At 49.8% G+C, this 19,816-nt stretch overlaps 1 long non-coding RNA gene and 1 pseudogene across 1 annotated transcript; both read left to right on the top strand.

Moving 5' to 3' along the window:
• Nucleotides 1-1,875: 1,875 nt before the first annotated feature.
• LOC122442631 lies at nucleotides 1,876-2,389 on the top strand (annotated as a pseudogene).
• Nucleotides 2,390-7,097: 4,708 nt separating this feature from the next.
• On the top strand, nucleotides 7,098-9,118 carry LOC122442630. Its single transcript, XR_006269680.1, has 3 exons — nucleotides 7,098-7,582; nucleotides 8,251-8,326; nucleotides 8,825-9,118. It is a non-coding gene; the product is annotated as an uncharacterized LOC122442630 (long non-coding RNA).
• The last annotated feature ends 10,698 nt before the right edge of the window (nucleotides 9,119-19,816 follow it).

Raw genomic sequence — 19,816 nt, 5'->3', positions numbered from 1 at the left:
GTAAAGGTCTTGGGGGTTTTGATGCTCACTGTAGAATGCAGAAAGTACAACCATGAGCTTCAGAGGAGCAAGGAATCCAGCCTAAGCCAATGAGATTCAGAGGATCCAGACTCATTTTCCCCCTCCTGAAAGAACTTGACCCCAGTGTAGAATACCCTTCAATTGTCAATATCCAGAGCTGCTTTAGACATCAGGTAATTTGCCCTTAGGCATATCAATAAGTGGAACTTTGGCAACGGACTCTTTGGACTTGGATCCAACCTGCACCACACATTATTTCTACCATGGGATATTCTGACTTCTACTAATGGCATTGTTGTGGGGGGATCCATAAGATGCCTAGCACCCATAAATGGCTAGCACAGAGGCAGAATCGGCCTGGAATTAGTCACCGAGGAGGTGAACGTGTTCGGAGTGACAGACAAGAGGCCGTGCAGGACCCAGGCAGAACCTCGATGATGGGGCCCCCACGGGGCTATCCCCAAACTTGAGGTCTTACCCAAAGTGGGCTCCTGCAGCTCCAGAGGGAAAAGGCTGAGCAGACGAGGCACGGCCACCAGGGGGCGCGCCGGTCCTGGGATCTCGGAATCGAATCTGGGGCTGGGAGACGCAAAGCCGCTGGAGGCAGGGCTGGCGCAGGACCTACCTGCTTTCGCCCCCGGGTGTTACTGGTGAACAGCAGTGGCCGGTATCTCCCGGGTAGCTGCTTATCCGTCTGTATCTCCCACAAAAGCAGAAGTCCCGTGAAGGCGGTGACGTTTTCCATTCCCTTACTCCCCCGTCTGCACGTGACTTCCCTCGTCCCACCCTGGAAGGGGGCGCGAGGCGTGGGGGTGCTCAGGCTGTGGGGAGCTTTGAGGCCCTTGTATGAGATGTCAGATCTTCACCGCGGTGGAACCCAACCGCTGGCGAAGCTTGTACGCTTGAGAACTTTGGGGAAGACAATCTACGATTTGGGCGAGAAGTAAGACTGGGTCTCAAACTTCTTAATCTCAGGACCCCTTTATGCTCTTAACATTACTGAGAACCTCAAAGAGTGTTCTGTTTACCATATTAGAAATTAAACTGAAATTTTAAAAGTATTTACTTTAAATTGCAATAATAAATCCACTACATTAACATATATTTTAAGGAAACACCTGTATTTTCCAAAAGAAAGAAAAGTGAGAAGTATGGCACCATTTTACATTCCTGCAGTTTTTAAAAATGTTTAGCGTAATAAAAGACAGATGGTGTCTCTTATCTGCTTCTGGACTCACTATCAAGCTGAGTTTTCCCAAAGCACATAGCTTCATATGTTCATGAGAAAATGAGAGTGAAAAGGGCAAATAACTTCTTACTGTGAAAATTTTTCATCTTGCAGACCTCCCATTTTGATATTAAATATAAATTAACTACAGTGTAATTTTTGGATAAGAATTGAGAGGCTTTTTGTAAAAGAAACGTTGTCTTAAGTGCAGGCTGACGGCTAACGGCCAGGTTGCCTTAAAGTTCACCCACTGGAAAGATGTGGCCTGTGGTACCAGAAAGCAGAGTCTTAGTCGGTGTAGACAATCGTGTGTCACGTGAGAGTCAGAACTCTGTTGCAGCTGGCTATTCACTGTCTGCTGTTCTCAATTGCAGGGGGGCAGAATGGTGGCCAGATTTCCTCTGTGAGGTCAAAAGCATATGAGAAAACTGATCGTTTTCCTGATTCAGATACTCTGCTAACTCTGAACCCATTTGGGGGTTCTTATCAATCCAAAAACATTTCAAATATTTTTGGTCCCACTCACATCATATGTTAGAATCTCTATAGTCAAAAAGATAAGAGATGGCTGCGGGTTTCTGCGCCTGCCTAGTTCACCCACTTCCCCTTCTGCCTCCCCTGCCATCATGGTGCCTGTAAAAAAGCTTGTTGGGGGCGGGGGCGGGGGGGTGGCAAAAAATAAAAAAGAAGCAGGTCCTGCAGTTTACTCTGGACTGTACTCTTCCTGCAGAAGATGGAATCATAGATGCCGCCAATTTTGAGCAGTTTCTTCAGGAGAGAATCAAAGTGAATGGAAAAGCTGGCAATCTGGGCAGCAATCATATCAATCGAAAGAAGCAAAAGCAAGATCACTGTGACTTATGAAGTGCCTTTTCCCAAAAGGTATTTGAAATATCTTGAAAGTGAAAGTGTTAGTCCATCAGTCGTGTCTGACTCTTTGCGACCCCATGGACTGTAGTCCACCAGGCTCTTCTGTCCATGGAATTCTTCACCAAAAAATATTTGAAGAAGAATAGTCTTTTTTTTTTTGAAGAAGAATCTAAGTGATTGCTACACACAGTTGCTAACAGCAAAGAAAGCTACGATTTGTGTTACTTCCAGATTACTCAAGATGAAGATGAGGAGGAAGATGAGAATTAAAACTCAGTATCTAGAATATTTTGTGTAAGTATTTAAACAAAAAAGGAAACCCTTGTGTGTTGTGGATGGGAATGCAGATTGGTGTAGTCACTATGGAAGACAGTATGGATGCTCCTCAAAAAATTAAAAATAAAACTACCATATGATCCAGCAGTCCTACTTCTGAGATATATCCAAAGAATATGAAAATAGGATCTTGAAGAAATGCCTGAATTCCCATGTTCATTATGGCCTTGCTCACAACAGCCAAGATATGGAAATACCCCATGTGTTTGTCAACCAGCAAACGAATAATGCGGCATATATAGACAATGGAATACTACGCAGCCATTGGCAACAACATGGATGGACCTTGAGGGCATTAGACAGAGAAAGACAAATATCAGATATTATCACTTAAATATGTGGAATCTAAAAAATGCAGATGTCTAGAAACAGAGGGTAAAATGGTAATTTCCAGGGGCTGGGGTTGGAAGGTAGGGGATATGGGGTGATGTTGATCCAAGGGGACAAACTTCCAGTTTAAGATGAATAAGTTCTGGGGATTCTAATGTATAGCATATAATCTTATGTATAGATTATATTTAATAATACCATATTATATACTTGAAAGTTGCTAAGAGAGTAGATCCTAAACGTTCTCACCACAAAAGAAGAAATGCTAATTATGAGATATGATCGAAATATTAACTAATGCTCTGATGGTAACGGTTTTGTACTATGTAAGTATCAAATCAGCATGTTGAACACCTTAAACTTCCACAATGTTATTTGTCATTTATATCTCAATAAAGCTGGGGAGGGGGGAACACCACCACAGTGGCCCCAACATCTCCATGCCCTAGGCCTGCCCTGGGGTCAGTGTGGAATGCCCCTGTCTCAATGAAGAAGTTATGTGGGGAGACTTCTGGAATCAAGGAACAGATGAGGAAAGCTCCTTTCAGTTAATTCCCTGCAGGGACACCTAACCAGTGTGATGACCATAATAATCTGAGGAATGGCAAAGGAATACTGATTCCCAGGCCCACCTCACATCATCCGGGGGGAGGCTAGCTCTTAAAGCTCCAGGTGCACTCTTGAGCTGCCAGGTTTGGGAGCCGCTGCCCTCCTCTATCGCCATCTACTTACCCTACAGAAGCCCTCCGTCCTTAGGCACCTTGGGATCACTTGGGGCATTTATTCATTTATTTAGGAACCTCATAGCCTACAGTCCATGGGGTCACAAAGAGTTGGACACAACTGAGCAACTTCACTTTAGCTCTGCTGGGTCTTAGTTGCAGCATGTGGGATCCAGTTCCTTGACCAAGGATTGAACCTGGGCGCCCTGCATTGGGAGTGTGGCAGGGTCTTAGCCAGTGGACCACAAGGGCATTTCCCAGCTCAATCCCTAGAGAGTCCAGTAACTGGAGATTAGTTAGACCTGGGATGGGCCCTGGAATAAGTTCTGAACAAGCAACTCAGTTCACACTGCTGTAAGTGGCCCCAGACCACCCTTTGTCTCGAGGGCTTTTGCCGCCTGTGTGTTACTGTCTGAGTGTCAGAAAGAGATTTTAGGGCCCAACTCAGAATCAGCACCACCTTTGCCTTACTTCCCTTATCCTTTGAACAATCAGATCCCTTCTTGGGAATGAAAATTTATAATCTAATCCAGAGTTTATAAATCATTTGATTTGAAGGTGACAGTCTCCACCACCCCAGTCCCAGAATGGTGCATCCCAAGAAGATCCTAGTCTCAAACTCCTCGCGGGCTCCAAGCACCACCGGCTCCCTTCACCACACTGGACAACCACCCTTCTACTCTGCACCTGTCTATATGTATACACATCCATCTTTCCAAAGAGCCAGGCTAAAGGTGCAACAGGCAGGAAAAATGGGGGGACAGATTTGTGAACTCAGCTTTCTTCATACGATGGGCCCCACTCCCACCTTCTCCAGCTCTGTAGAGGATATTTTAGACCCATCACCACAGAAGGAGCTGTTGTTCTCTCTCTGCTCACGGCCTTCCCCAGGCCACTGGTGAGAATGGCTGCCTGCCTGCCTGCCTGGCTCACTGATTTCCTAACAGGACTCCTGGACCCTGGCTCCCTCGGACTGTCCGTGGACCGTCCATGGCCCAGGGTCTGATCTGCAGCCAACCTCATCTTCATCCTCATCCTCTCATCCTTGGTCCCTGGCTTTCACACTGACTCTGCCCAGAGCACGTCAGTGAATATTAATTAACTCATTTCATCAATCACTTAAAGCATCAGGTTGCAATGAGTGACCCCCCGCTTCCCCCCACGGTTGTGTCTAGGCACACACAAACACACATTTAGGAATGGAATTGGGTTTATGGTGTCCACTTTAACCTCTGGGCAGCCTCATTCATTTTCTGCTGTGGTCTGAACTCTGTGGGAACCATCAGCAGGATCTGGGGCTCTTCACCCAGAGCTTGGGAAGACTCAGTCTTGGGAGAGACCTGATGGAAATGATGAACCTGCACAAGTCAGGGTTAACTCCCAATTCCTGACACCAAGGCGGGTCCCATACGAATTGCACCCACATCCCTGGGTGGGCCTGAGCCTCCTCAGGGATAGCAGCCACATTGAGGAGCGCCACCTCAATCCCACTTCTTGGGAACATCGTCCCTTCTGCCCTAGTGGGTTGACTTGGCTTGGAAGGCATCCGAAAATGGTGGTTTCATCCAAGGAAAAGATAAACTGTCAAAAGTCGTCGAAGTGAAATTCAAAGATGCCACTTTGTTATTTTGATTATGTTGAGCTGAAGGCACTTAAACAACAGCAAAGGCAGGGAGAAGCTTTCTCCAAACTCCCCTGTATGTGCCTATGACAGACCCTCCAGAAGGAACTTAACAGTCATAAATCCCTTCCCGGGGAGTTTCACCAACCAGGGAAGATGGTCACAGGAGAGGACACCAGAAATCCACCCCACACTGAGACAAACACTGTCAGAAACTATCACATCTCCCATCTACTCTTCAAAGTCCCATCCACCTTTCTCCTAAATTGCCCCTTCCCTATCAAGAAGGTAGATAAACTCAAACCTCATCTCCTTTCTAGGTACTCACTTTTCTTTTTTCCTGTGATGTCCCTGTCCATGTTATGTTAAAAGTCAAGAAATGTGTATACCGTTCCTCTTGTTGCGCTTCCTTGTAAGTCATTGCAAGAATTCGTCTGCAACGTGGGAGACCTGGGTTCGATCCCTGGCTTGGGATGATCCCCCTGGAGAAGGGAATGCCTGCCCACTCCAATATTCTGGCCTGGAGAATTTCATAGACAGAGGAGCCTGGCAGGCTACAGTCCTTGGGGTCGAGAAAAGTTGACAGAATTGAGCGACTTTCACTTCCTCTTGTTAATCTGCCTGTTGTAAATTGATCTCATAGACCCAGCTGTTGAACCTAGGAGAGTAGAGGGAAAAGTCTTTCCTCTCCTACCTCCTCCTCCATGTCGTCTTTCTTTCTTTTCTTTGTGACCCCGTGGACTGTAGCCCGCCAGGCTCCTCTATCCATGGAAATCTCTAGGAAAGAATACTGGAGTGGGTAGCCATTCCCTGCTCCAGGGGATCTTCCCGACCCAGGGATTGAACCCAGGTCTTATGCTTTACAGGCAGATTCTTTACCATCTGAGCCATCAGGGAAGCCCCTTTCTTTCAACAGACCATGCCGAGTTGTCTGCTAGGTGTTAGAGATACTAAACTGAAAGTGGAACATGGGTCAGGCCTCAGGAAGTGGAGAGGAGGGACCTGATGCTAAACCAGCAGCTTTGGGGAGAGCTCGGCCTGCTCCCCAGGATGCTGGCCCATCTCCATGCACTGAGTAGGGGAGGGTGCGAGGAGTGACTAAGGATATTTCTGGGAAAAAGGATTCACCCGTGGCAACTTCTCAGCACCTACGGGAGGGGCAATTTCAAGGACAACACGCTTCTGTGTCCCGGAGTGCCAGCATCTTTGTGAGCACGGGCACTTCTGTTCTTCGTCTTATGCCCCGCATGCTCTGTAGGAGGCAGTACTGTTGTCTCCATTTTACAGACGAAGAAACTGAAACTCAGAGAGATGAATCAGCTTGCTAAAAGCCTCAGGAAGAGGCGCTGGAAGCAAACCGCAGCTCTGTCTGACTTCAGAGCCCTTTTTGTAACAGCTCTAGAGAGACAGGCTTCACTGAAGGAGCTGGTAAAAACGGACAGGGCCATTTCCCTGGCACCTCAGTGGAGCCCTGAAAACACCAGGTGTCGTCAGCAGAGCTGGCAGCTGGGGGCCCCCCTGGTGTTGGCCATATTGGGAGGGGCTTTGGGGCAGCTGTGGAAGACGGCTCTGGTGGCCTCAGCAGTCCTGGTGGGCAGCCAGCCGTCCCCTCATGGCATGATAACTGATATTTATTGGACACTTACCGTGTGCCAGACACCGTGTAAGTACTTAACGTGGATTAACTTATTTAATATTTACAACAACTCCCACTTTTACGGATTAGGACACCGAGGTAAGGCAACTTTCTCGGGTCAGCCTCTGATAAATGTGGAGCCAAGATCTGAACCCAGGCACGTCGACGGCTGCCTTATGTGCTTCAGCTGTGCTCTGTTGAATGTCCTGGGGGCGGAGAAGGGATTTAGTATCTTGACGTGTTTACTTACGGGTAGTGTGCCCAGGGAAGAAGAGGGCCAGTGTGTGCAGAAATGACGACAATACTTTGCACTCCCTCCACCAAGAGCTGAAGTCCATTTCCCACTTCTCGAGTTAGGCCCGGCCTCCTGACTCACTTTGACCAAGAGAATGTGGCCACAGGAGTCGGCCAGTTCCCAGCCCAGGCCTCGAGAAGCCTCATGGCTTCTGCTCTCCCCATTTGTGGAACCTCGCCGGGACGGCAAGAAGCCTGGGGTAGGCTCTCCTGCTGGGTGACAGGTACTTGGCCCGTCACCCTGTCATCCTTTCACCCCAGCTGACAGCCTGCTAACCACCTGAGGTGCGGATGAGGCTGTCCTACACCATCCAGTGACCTGCCAGCTCACCACAGACACAGGCCCGGGCCCAGCAGAGCCAGGCTGGACACTGCCCCCGCTGACCCACAGAGGCAGGAGCTAATAAGTACATGTTTCTTGTTTTCAGCCACTGGGTGGCTTGTGTGTGGCAATAGATACAGCAGAAAATACCCCAAAGGGAAGGAAGGTATGAAGTTGGAGGAATTCCCACCAGACAGTATGGGTAAGTGGAAACCCCTCAGGCAGGGAAAAGAGATTCAGAGGAAAGGGAAGGAGGCAGGGGAGCACCTGCCTGGCTCCTCAGAAACCCAGCACCCTCACTTCTTCTGGCTTCCACCAGGTGGGGGAGGGGCCAAACTCTCCGGAGAGACACTCCACTGAGACAGGAAGCTGAAACAGCAGTCTGCTCGTGTGTGTGTGTGTGTGTGTGTGTGTGTGCAGTCTGCTCCTGTGTGTGTGTGTGTGTGTGTGTGTGTGTGTGTGTGTGTGTACCTGGGATTCTGGGCACCACCAATGCCAAGCTCTGGCGGTTCGCACGAAAGTAGCTCCGATCCAGACAATAAGCTGTGTGAGCCTAACCACAAGCAGCAGATATAAGAATAAGAAAAAGCAGGAAAAGGGGAGAAACATTTAGGATATATTCATATAAGGAACAAGAAAACTTGAAGCAAATTGAAACAGAGGGACTGGCCACTGGTGGGGGAGGGGGGCGGGAGACAGTTAAAATAACACTGCTGTTCAGACTACCAAGGGATGGCCCTGGGATTAAAATAGAGGAAACAGGATTTAATGATATTTAGTAAATGTCACCAGCATGTAAAATCTACATATTATGGTGTAATCACGCTTTTTGGTGATGATATTGGTGATTTTCTTTTTTTTTTTACATAGCCTGCCACTTGCCCACGTTTTGAAAATCACCCTTCTCAAACGCCTTGAGGATTTTAAAAAGAATCAAAGCTTTCAGGTAAGGGATGGTGCTGTATCCATACAATTTCAAGCAGCCTTTGAGAATGGGACAAGAACTTTTCTTTTAAGTTGGACCTTCCCGGGGCTCTGGGCCTGGGCCCGAGCCTGAAACCACAAAAAGCATTTCCCAGCACCCTGGCGACGCCCACCTTGAATTCCCTTCCTCCCAAGTTGCCCCAGTGTCTCTCAGACTTGGGGAAGCCGCTCTCCCCCGCCCGCCTCCGGAGCCTGGGAGTGGGGGCGGCCGATCCCCCCAACCGCGCGGCCGCCAGAGGGCGCTGCTCTGTAGCTGGGAGCGCCGCGGCCGCCTGGGCGTGCGGCCTGGCGAGGGCATTTTTGTGTTGTTTAAATGCCAGCATTGATTGCTCACTCCTTTCCCAAACATGTTTCCAATTTACCCGGTATCTCTTCTACGTGAAAAACTCAAGAACAACAACAACAAAAAATGCATACTTTAGTTCCAGAATGAGCAAAAGGGGTTTAACACGAAATGCAGTTTTGTTCCAGACGCCTCTGGGACCAGGGTAGAGCAGCCAGCAGGGGCTCTCCGGACGCTGCTCGCCGGTTAGGGCAGAGGCACGTGGACACAAACCCACCGAACCTCGGCCCTGGAAATGCTCTCGCCAGCAACCCACCAGCCCGCAGCTTTCCGCTCCAGAGGACGGGTTCGTTTCCGGCCAAGTTCAGAAGCTGGTGGCCGAAGAGGGTGCCGCGCGGGACAGAGGAGGCGCCAGCCGGGGTCCGGAGCAGGCAGCTGGCCCCGGCTTCCCGCCCCGCGGCGCCCCGGGGGCGGAGGCTCGCAGGCGGGGATGGGGATGGACTGGGGGCACGGGGGTGGGGACGACCCGGGCGCGCGGGGCATATGTACCCCCACTGGGTGAAGGCGGGGAAGCAGCGGTAGGAGGACGAGGAGGGGCGCAGAGGGAGAGTACGGACAATCTCCAATGGGGGTGGCGGGGATGTCCCCGCCGGTTTGGGTGGGAGCCTGACAGCCACAAACACAAGTCCTAGGCAAGAGACTTGAAGATGCGTTTGGCTGAGGGGAGGTGTCTAGGAGAGAAAGCTCCTAATCCTGGGGTGGGGGCCGGGGCTGCAGGCGAGCGGGGAAGGTGTCTGATTGACAGCTAGATTCTGTTTTTGAGACCAGAGGGGGCGGGGGGGGGGGGAAACCCTGTCCCCTGGGGAGATTTCTCAGTCACTTTTCTCCTGCAGGAAACTGCTTCTTGTTGGAGCCTCCTGGGGCTGGCAGAGTTAAAATCCTTTAACCCAGGATGCCTTGGGCCTTTTGTTCCGCTCTGACAATGGAATTGGGTGGAGGGGGCTGGGAAGGCAAGGGGCTGGATCTAGGGTGTATCCGTGGGGTGGAGGGTCTGGTGAAGCTGTGTTCAATCACAGGGTGAAAAAAAGCGATTTGGTCGTATGTGTGTGCGTTTTCGGCGAAGGTGTAAGGAAGCCAAAGGCAGGGGGCACCAGCTCGTTAACACATGTGGCTGAGTGCCTGCAGTGTAGCTCAGCAAACCTTTAATTACTCAGGGAGATCTTCCAAAACTAGAAACTCAATTTTGGTCCCTGAAAGGTTGGATAATGGGTTTTTCTTGCATCTCAATCCAAGGGGACAGATCTCCCACTCCCCTGGGCTCCCAGATTCTTCTAGATGTTTTGGCTTCTAAAACTGTCCTCCCTTGAGACAGTGCTTAGTTAAGGACACTCAGACACGTAAACCCTTCAAGCATATTAATCATTTGAAATCATTGCTTTGAACCTATCATGTCCTTGAGTCATCATCATCGGCAGCACCCACTAACTCAAAGGACTTGGAGCGAGGCATTCAAGGCCTCTCACCATGCTAACTTTTCTCCTCCCACTGCCCACCTGCTTCCTCCCCTGTAGCCAGCCTGGCCTCTCACTACCCCTTGGTATATCTTGGCTCCTCCAGCCTCCCTTGGAGAAGGCAATGGCGACCCACTCCAGTACTCTTACCTAGAAAATCCCATGGACGGAGGAGCCTGGTAGGCTGCAGTCCATGGGGTCGCTAAGAGTTGAACATGACTGAGCGACTTCACTTTCACTTTTCACTTTCACGCATTGGAGAAGGAAATGGCAACCCACTCCAGTGTTCTTGCCTGGAGAATCCCAGGGACAGGGGAGCCTGGTGGGCTGCCATCTAGGGGGTCACACAGAGCCGGACACGACTGAAGCGACTTAGCAGCAGCAGCCAGCCTCCCTATCTCTGGCCCTGCAGTTGCCTTCCTGGCCATCTAGCTGGTCACTCCCTTCTCCATTTAGTTCTGGCTGCAGTCAGTCAATATACATTTATGGAGAGGCCCCCCCCGCCCCATGTGCAAGGCATGTTCTGGCCCTGGAAATCTATCAGAGACCAAGACAGATGCCTGCCCTTAAAGATTTTTTGCCTTAATGGAAGAGAATAAGGCCAGACAATTTCACATGTTGATAAGTAGCTAATCAATGGAATAGAGTAGGGATGGGGGTGGGGTTAGTTAGTGCTGCTTTATTTAGCCAGGAAAGACCTCTTTAAGACCTTCTGGGCAGGAAGAGAGCTCCAGGAAGAAGGGATAGTGATGCAAAAGCCCTGAGGCAGGAATGCACTCCATTAAGTTCAGGAGATACCTTTGAAGGCCATTGTCACTGGAGCAATGTGAACAAGGAGATTTCCAGGGCTCTTGAAATATAGGCAAAGACTAGACCATCATGTCCTCATGGATCAAAATAAGGAGTGTGGATTTTATTTTGGTTGCAGTGGGAAACCTTTGGAGGATTTTAAGCCAGGAGAAAAAGATTCCACTTACTCTTTAGAAAGATGGCTCTGGCTGCTTGGTAGAGCAGGGACTAGAAGCAGAGAACAGCAAAGATGTGGTTGCAGATGTCCTGGCAAGAGTAGGTAACAGCAGGGTTGTGGCTATGGAGATGGTGAGGTCTCTGGAGCTATCACAAGGATGACAGTTTCATTTTTAGGAAAACAGGATGGACAGGATGCCCATGTTGGGGGGAGGGGAAGATCAGCAGTTCCGTTTTGGCCATGCCAATACCTATCAGGTGTCAGGGGGATATGTGTAGACAGGTTTGAGTCTGGAATTCAGGGGCATCTCTCCTTCAGGTTTAAATTTGACATCTAGCATATGGATAGTATTCAAAACTGTGGGTCTGGATCATTCTGTTTAGAGACAATGTAAAGCTGGAAGTGAGAGGAATGAGACTGAAGCCACTGCAACATTTAGAGATCTGGTAGAGGAAGAGCAAGCAAGCGAGACAGACAAATGACCTGTGAAGTTGGAAGAAAACCAGAAGATGGTGATTCTAAGGAAGCTGAGCAAAGGAAGTATTTCAAGAAGAGGGATATATCAGTCAGTTGTTGCTAAGTAACAAACAATCACAAAAATCTCTATGGCATATAACAAATATTTTTAATAATTTTATTTATTTATTCTGGCTGTGCTGGGTCTTCAGTGCTTCATGGGCTTTTCTCTAGTTGCAGTGTGCGGGGTTCTCTTGTGAAGCATGGGCTCCAGGGCACACAGGCTTCAGTGGTGTGGCTCCCAGGCCCTAGAGCACGGGCCCAGTAGTTGTGGCACATGGGCTTAGCTGCTCCACAGCATGTAGGACCTTCCCAGACCATGGATCGAATCCACGTCTCCTGCACTGGCAGGTGGATTCTTTACCACTGAGCCATGTGTTATTTTATGCGCACATCTGGAGTCAGCTGGAGGTCAGCCAGGTGAGGCTGACCTTGACTGGGTCTAAGTGTGCTCTGGATACATGTCCCTCATCATCCTTGTATGGGCAGGTCAGCTATGGCAAATTATCCCCTGGTGATGACACTGGCACAGATAGGCAGGTGGAAATGACTCCTGAGGCCTAGGCTTAGAATTGTACCATGTCACTTCCTCTTTCATTCTGTTAGCCAAAATGGGTCATATAACTATGTTCAAAAGTCAAGGGGCAAGAACATATATTCTACCTTTAGTGCAAAAAGGGACAGCGAAGTCACATAGGATAAGAACACAGGGAGGAGTGACAGGAATTAGGACCAATAATTCAATCGACCACAGAGTGGTCAAAGATGTTCAGTACCACTGGGAGACCAGATGAAATGGGGACGTGAACTGGCCACTAATCTAGCCAAGATGTCAGTCACTGGTGTCCTCATAAGAGCTATGACAAGGGAATGGCAAGAGAAAGGCCTGACTGGAATAGATGGAGGTGAGAGGGAGGCGAGGAAGAGAAGTGTGAGTGTGTAGACAACTCTCCCAGGAATATTTGCTCTGCAGAGGGGCAGGAAAATGGTGCAGCAGGAAATTGGCTAAGACTAATATGTTTTTAAATTGAGGGATATTAAGTCCTGTTCGACTGCAATGGGAAGGTTAGAGTAGAGAGGAAGAAATACTGGGTTGACTAAAAAGTTCCTTTGGGTTTTTCCATACCATCTTGGGGAAAAATCCAAAGGAATTTTTTGGCTAACCCTATAGCTGAAAGGAAGGGAAGATGTGAGCTGGTGAAAGGGGAAGGGGCCCAGGGCACAGATGGAGGGGTTGGCCACAGATGGGCGGAGGGAACCCAGAGCTGCGGACATTCTGGTGGCTTTGGTGGGAGGAAGTGCAGGCAGTTGGTCTGTTTGTACCTATTTTCTCTTTGAAGGATAGTCAGAGGCCAGATTGAGAGTGAAAGAGGAAGGAGTGTTGACAGTCTGCAGAAGAGGAGAAAGTGTAAAATTGTTGCCTCAAGGAGAGGGAAAAGGAATATTTCTAAGAAATGGTGGTAGGATTGTCAAATACCCATCAGAAATTTATGGCCAGAAATTTGATATGAGCCCATTCAGAGTAGCTGGGTAGTTTCTTCAGCAGTGTACAACTTCTCTGTTGCAGGTATGAAGTAAGCAGTTTGATTTAACCACAGCTGGGTTTTCACCAGGTGAATGCAATGGAGAGAGACTGCTGTAAGAAGTTCAGAGTGTTTGTAAGGAAGATTTCCCAGGCCAGATCATAGAACCTCAGCTGGCTGATAAGACCTGAGGGAAGATAAATGGTGAAAAAACAGTACAGCAATGGACTGGAGGTCTCAGGTGGGAAAGATGGTGGAGTGGAAAGACCAGAGTGAGAGAGCTGGCAGGCTGGCAGGAAGTGGGATCTTTGAATCTGAGATTTAAGAGATGGTCCCCAGTGGCTCAGCGGTCAAGAATCCTCCTGCAATGCAGGAGACCTGGGTTCAATCCCTGGGTTGGGAAGATCCCTTGGAGAAGGGCAACCCACTGCAGTATTCATGCCTGGAGAATCCCATGGACAGAGGAGTCTGGTGGGCTACAGTCCATGGGGTTGCAAATAGTCAGACACAACTGAACACGCACGCACATAGACATTCATGGTCTAGGGTATGACCAGGAGACCAGGGTGGGGCAGGAGATGTATCACTAGGACTAAGGTAGTGAGGAGAGTTAGGGGCTAAGGTTGTGGGGCAGGTCATCAGCCTTGATATCGAGGTCACCAAGAATAGTGATAGTGGAGGAGAAAGAGCCCAGTGCTGAAATCGTCAAGGAACAGAGGAAGTGGCCAGAAGGATAATAAGGTGACACTAACTAGAAGCGGTAGATAGCAAGCTCTGTTGACATGTATTCCAAAGGAGACAGGTTTTTGAAGGAAAAATAAGATCCAGATTGGGAAGCTTCAATGGTGAGTGAGGAGACATCTCCAGGCCCAGAAGCATGGCCTGAGGAGACAGAAGCCACTGTTGGACAGTCTTCAGGAGGAAGGAAGAGAGGGTCCCAGGCTTGCAGGAGGTGGCATGAGAAGGCAGAGAGGGCTGGGTGAGGGTGATAGGGGGAGGGGGCATTCATCAGTGTCTGCTGCGCCCCCCCCACCCCGCCCCCAACTCCGGCGCGTGATGGATAAGGGCCGCTGAATCGGGCCCCTTGGGGAAAGCTTCCCAGGTTACCCTGGCCTAGAGGGGAGGCTTCCTTTTCCAGGAACCCCTATAACTCTGGTTTCTCACGTTTCTCAGTTGGGCCTGGTCCCCTGCTTCCCGGTGTCCTCAGCGTTCTTCTTCCGTGTGGATTTCTTATATCCTCAATTAGAGGCAAGTTTGGGCAGAACCCCGTCTAGGCCATTTTTGCACGCGCGCTCCAGTCCAGCACAGCACCTGACACGCAATGGGCCTTCACAAGTGTTTGCTGCTGGAGTTGGATGCAAATACGGTAATGGTTTCCCTTTAAGGCCAAGAAAGGGGCCCGTCCGGGGGTTGGAGGGAGGGGGGCGTCCTTCTGCCCGAGGCTCCCGCCGCCACCCCCTCCCGGGCCAGCTGCTGCGGCCGCCCCTCCCCCGTTCCCCCGCAGCCGCTCGATCTGAGTAACCCGACGCCTGGGCCCGCTCCCCCGCCCGACCCAGGGCCCGGCGGCCAATGGCCGTGGCCCGAGCCTCCGCCGGGAGCCGCAGGGGCCCTCCCGGCGCCACCCGGCCGGGCTGGGGCACCGGTTAAGAGCCGGCCTCCAGCTCCTGCTCCTGCTCTCCGTGCCCTGCGTGCGCCGCCGTCCGCCAGGCCCAGCCCAGACACGCCCGCTCCCTGCCCCGAGGCTGTGCCAGGGGCCTGGGCGATGGGCGCAGACCGGGCACCAAGACGGCCAAGGCGGGAGCCATTCCCAGCCCGGGGAGCCAGGACACTTGAGCTCTGGGGCGTTTGACAGGCTGAGAGACCTTGGACAGTCGCGGAATCGTCTGTGGTTGAGAGCAGTCCCTGTCCACCATGAGTGGGGCTTGTGAGGGCCCAAGCAGGCAAAGGCTGTGCAAGTCCCCCTGAATTAGCCAGTGTGTGTGTGTGCTCAGTCGCTCTGTCAAGCCGACTCTGCGACCCCATAGACTCTAGCTCGCCAGGATCCTCTGTCCATGGAATTTTCCAGGCAAGAATACTGGAGTGGGTTGCCATTTCCTTCTTCAGGGGTTCTTCCCCACCCAGGGATCGAACCCACATCTCTTTAAGTCTCCTGCATCGAGGGCAGATTCTTTACCCCTGTGCTGCCTGACATTAGCCAGAGGGCAGGCCAAACCCAAGTCACTGGGACCTGTCATCACCGGTCCTGTCTACAGCTCCTCCTCCCCTCCATCCCGGTCCCACCACCCACCATCCTGGGAATTCCCTAGGTTCAAGGGGAAGAGCCTGACACAACTGTCCTGAACACCTCAGTCTGGGCATTTCCGGTACCTCCTCACTCCCAAGGCAGAGGTGGGCTGATGGGGTTAGCAACCCCCCCAGAGGAAGGGAGCAGGAAATATATGCTGGGCTGGAAGGGTGAGCACAGGCAGGGCGCCTTTCCAACTACCTAGTTTATCTCCAGGGCACTTACTAGAGTGGAAAAAGTATAAAGAAGAACCTCTGACCAACAATACCTTTTTCCTCCTTCAATGGTTACAAATACACACTCCCCACAGTTTGCCGCTGTAGGCTACAAATACTTGAGTATTTTTCTGTTTACACTAGCTTTGATCCCCGTACCTTAAGAAAAGCAAAGGAGAGCTCAGGAAATACACTGTAGTCTGAAAGAAACAGAAGAGAAGAAATCTTTGTCAAGGATGCGTTATTTTAACATTCACAGCTTTCCTATACCGGAGCAGGGCCTGGGTCACGTATAGTGATGAGGACACATCTGGGTCCCTTGAACCTTTGCTTCTACGTCCAGGTCCCAAACAGGTTCCCAAATAGGTTCTGGAACCTGCAATCTTGCCTCACACCCTTCCCCCGAGCTGGACTGGCAACCTTCGGGCACCTTGCCCGGGGCACAGTATTACATGGTACACGGCTCGGCTCTCTCTCTTCCCTGACAGTTGGACTCCAGGGTCTGACACCCCATCAGGCCCTCTGCCCCAGGTGAATCCGAAGGCAGGATGTGGCGTTTCAGGGAGCCTGAGAGGGAGTCCTAAAGCAGGGAGGAGGAGAGTGCCCCCCAGCCCAGGCCTGGTGTTCTGCAGGCTTCCTGAAATTCATTTGCTTCTAGACCTTTTCAGCCTTGCCAGGCTCTGTGTGAAAGATCAGAACAGCTGGAAATTTCTAGCGGGAGAGTGCCAGGTGCTGAATAGGTCCCAGTCTGACTTAGAAACAGTGAGGGGCCGGGGCTCTTTGGGGTTGGCATTCTTCCCTTTGCCAGACGGGCAGGAACTGCTTGCTCTTGGAAGGCATGCCACCCCCAAGCCTGGGCCAGAGCCGCTGTAAACCCCGGACGCCAGGCTGGGGACAGAAACTAGGAGCCTCCTCCCTCCTAAGCCCCAGGATGACGACACAAAGGGCCTCCTCTGCTGGCCAAGCAGAAGGGGATGGGCTGACTGGGGAGGGCCGAACCGTCACCCAGTCAGAGCCAGGCAGCTGCAAATGAAACACAGGCCTAGGAAGGCTCCGACAGGCACTCAGTCTTTCCCAGGGCCAAGAAATCCTGGCTAGAAACTTGACTACAGAGCAAGGCAAGGCACTGGGAAATACTTGAAACCAGGCAAGACCCCTGGTAATGTTGGACTCCTGACAAACAACAGACTGAGCCAAATGCTTTTTCCCCACCTGGCCCAGACACAAAAATTGAGCTGGCCAGAGGGGACCCAAGGGAGGTGGCAAGAGGAGCCAGGGAGGGACCCAGCAGGAAAAGGAAAGCTGGCAATAAGGTGATTTTTACCCTGCTCAGAGAGCAGAGTTCTGCAGAGGGGAGAGTTCCTGCTTGGCTTGACAAAAGGCCAAGGTCACTCAGGCTCTCTGGAGCCTCTCACAAGGGGCTCTGGGACCGACACGGTGGCTAGGCCACAGGGGTTACCTTCTGTTTGAAGAAGGGTAGGTGGTAGGGGCAGCTGCTGAGGGAGGCCGGCGCCCCGCCCCCAACCCCAGGCTGTGACAAGACTGACCTTCATTCTCAGGGCTGCCTCAGTCCTTCCATGGCAGGCTCTGCTTGCTTTATTTATTTGCCGCGCCATGCAGCTTGCAGGATCTTAGCTCCCTGACCAGGGATTGAACCTGGGCCCTTGGCGGTGAAAGCACCAAGTTCTAACCACTGTAGGGCAAGGGAATTCCCATCAGCCTGCTTTAAATTTTTTTTCCCCAAGATTTTGTTTTGTGACATGGACCATTATTAAAGTCTTTATTGAATTTGTTATAATGTTGCTTCTGTTTTACGTTTTGGTCTTTTGGCCAGGAGGCTTGTGAGATCTTAGCTCTTCACCCAGGGATCAAACTCGCACCCTCTGCATCAGAAGATGGTGTCTTAACCTTTGGACAGCCAGGGAAGCCCCCAGGCTGCTTTATTTTAAATTCATGTTATGGATAACATTTATAAACCTACTAAGGAATATTCTTTTATTCATATTTCTCCTAATATGTGAAAGGAGGGTTACTTTTTAAAAGTTCCAAAATTAAACAGAAAAAGAGATGTCATCATGTGTTGAGAATGGATTGGGGGTCTTAATTTTCTTTATCCTTTGCTGGATCTTGGAAAAAAAAAAAATAGAAAGACACATGCCGCGGCATGAGGCTTCTTTAAAAAAGAAAAGCTTTCTGAATTTAAAACTAGAGCATGCTCTATAAAAAGAAATTCAGACAAAAAGTATAAAGAGCAAAAAATCACCTATTAATCCCACTACCCACTGATAGCCCTGATATCATTATTGTGTATTTTTCCCACACTATTTTCTATGCATGCAGATCCATGTTTTTACATGAGATATAATTATTAACTTCAGAGTGTCTTCTTCCTGCCCCTGCCCACTGAAGAAAATTCCAAACTTGCCTGTTTGGTTTCTCTTCACTTCACTCTTCCACAGAGAGGAAGAATGATCACTTGCTGAGAAAAGCTAAACTGATCTACATAATAAAGGAATGCAGTGAGATGGGATGAGGTCCAGGGTAGGGAAAAGCCTTCTGAACTAGAGTTCAGTATAGAGTTCAGTTTGTAGCACATTAGAAACTCAGGAGAAGCGACAGGGTATAGAGAACTGGGCTTGGAAGATGGGGCTTTGGAGATGGGCTGATGTGGTTATTTTTCTGGAGCTCTTTTAATGTTCTTCTAGAGATGTAATTAAATAATGGAATTTATTTCGTATTAATTTGGGCCATTAAGTCCATACAGTGACTGAAATTATGGTCTCCCTGCTCATTTACAAGGGTTATGTTTTTAAAACATGGAGTCGCAGTATATTTCCTTTTTATATCCTTTTTTGAAAATTAAATTTCAGGACTTCCCTGTTGGCTCAGTGCTATAGAATCCGCCTGCTGATGCAGGAGACGTGGGTTCAATCCCTTATCTGGGAAGATCCCACATGCCGAGGAGCACCTAAGCCTGTGCATCCATAACTATTAAGCCTGTGCTCTAGAACCTGGGAGCTTCAACAAGAGAAGCCACTGCAATGAAAGCCTGCACACCGCAATTAGAGAGTAGCCCCTGCTCACTGCAACTAGAGAAAAGCCGGAGCAGCAACAAAGACTCAGCGCAGCCAAAACTGAATAAATAAATAACACTATTTTAAAAAATTAAATTTCATGGTCAAGTCAATAAATGGAGATTTTTTTTATCCTTTTAAACAGCTGCTTGGCTATCCATTCATCTTCACCGTAATTTATTTAATCCATCCCCCGTTGATGATCATTTATGTTATTCTAGGTTCACTATTGTCAGTAATTACCCAGAGGCTATCCATATGCACATATATCTTTGCACTCCAGCTGAAATTTTCCTTAGGATGCATTCCTGTATGACTGCAGGACCAAAAGAAAAGGACATTCAGACTTTAGTGCACAGTGCCAAGTTGCTCTCTGTAAAGACTGAACAAATTAAAACCACCACCTACAGGGCTGGATTCTGCTCTTGAGTGTAGTACTGCTGGCTAGGGAGGTCCCAGTGGGTCAAGCAGACAGAGAGGCTTTGGGAAGGAGCTGAGCTGTGGCACAGGGTTTGGGGGGGGGGGTGGTGGGGGTAAGGAAGGGTCTCCCAGGGAAGTTGGTAAGAGAGCCAGTGAAGGCTCTATGGAAATTACTTTTACTACTCAGCATCCTCTCCCTGGGGGAATCACCTTCTCCTCCACAGTAGCCCATTCAGCCTATGGATGAGCTTTGGGTGGGGCTGAACTCCCCCTTTCTCCAAGACCCCCATCCTCGGTTGGCCAGAGGGGTGACCAGATGACTGGAGCCAGATTAGTCAGAGGTCTCATACCCTGGTGAGAATGATGGCTCCAGCCAGGAAGAAGTCTTTCTTGCTCACTGAACACCACATGACACCAGAACTGGCAGTGGTCCTTTCCTGCCATCCTGTGAGGGCTGCCCAGATGAACATGGAGCTGAGAGATGGAGACACAACCTTGGTAGATTTGCAGAGCCCCAGGACCTAGCCATGTCTGAAGCCATCAGGGTCCATCCTGGGCATTCTATTTACAACAAAGAAGTCTTGACTCCCACTCAAATTGTCATTAGATTTTTTTTTTTTAATTCAGGTAAATTTCACGTAACATAAAATTAACCGTTA

This window comes from Cervus canadensis, chromosome 5 (genome assembly GCF_019320065.1).
Source record: "Cervus canadensis isolate Bull #8, Minnesota chromosome 5, ASM1932006v1, whole genome shotgun sequence".
Classification (NCBI taxonomy): Eukaryota; Metazoa; Chordata; class Mammalia; order Artiodactyla; family Cervidae; genus Cervus; species Cervus canadensis.
This window is presented reverse-complemented; position numbering and strand designations above follow the sequence as displayed.